Source organism: Coregonus clupeaformis, chromosome 10 (genome assembly GCF_020615455.1).
Source record: "Coregonus clupeaformis isolate EN_2021a chromosome 10, ASM2061545v1, whole genome shotgun sequence".
In the NCBI taxonomy this organism is placed as follows: Eukaryota; Metazoa; Chordata; class Actinopteri; order Salmoniformes; family Salmonidae; genus Coregonus; species Coregonus clupeaformis.
In genome coordinates, this window is record NC_059201.1 from 48,443,766 (window position 1) to 48,444,762 (window position 997).

A 997-nucleotide genomic window follows, 5' to 3' on the forward strand; every position below is an offset into this window, starting at 1 on the left:
TGGGAGAACTTGCCAATTGGTGGCTGACTAAATACTTTTTTTCCCCACTGTATATGTATGTATATTTATTTATATGTATGTATGTGTATGTATATATATATATATATTTGCGAGAAGAAAAAAAACATATGGGGGATTGGAAGTGATGCAGACAATTACATTGATGGAAGTTACAATCTATCTGCAATTTTAAAGCTGATCTACCCCCTAAAAAATAAAAAATAAATTACATATAAAAAAAATGCATGTATATCTCTCATGGCTCAAAGTGGAGGAGAGATTGACTTCATCGCTACTTGTTTTGTAAGAAATGCTGACATGCTGAATGCACCGATGTGTATGTTTAAACTACTAGCACACAGCTCGGACATACACTTTATAGAACAGCGAAGACTGTGAAGAGATACACACACACACACACACACACACACACACACACACACACACACACAAAGGAACAGATACACGCATACGCACACACACGCTAACACACGCACTCTACACACACGTACATTGTAATATTGTTGTATGGTGGTTTTATACATTTTGTATTGTAGATATGTGTTAGTGTAATAATGTTATATAATGTACTGTTTTATATTTTGTTTTATGTGTGATGTAAGTGCCTTAATGTGTTTGGACCCCAGGAAGAGTAGTAGCTAATGTGGATCCCTAAAAAATACAAAATACAAAGCCATAGGACTGCTCCGAGTTTTGACTAGATGGGATACAGTTTATGTCAAAATTGACTAGAATTTACTTTTCGTAGCAGGTTAGGATACTTTACGGAGCAGATTAGGAGAATAAACGTACCATGTTATGATCATTAGGTTAAGATTAGGGAAATGGTTAGGGTTAGCTAAAATGCAACAAAAAAGTAACATTAGAAGTCAATTTGACATAACCTGTATACCATCTAGCCTTGAATAGCTGTCGCATGATCTCGGGAGCGCGCAAGTCATGAGAAACGAAGCCGTCGTCACATGGAAGCGCGCAG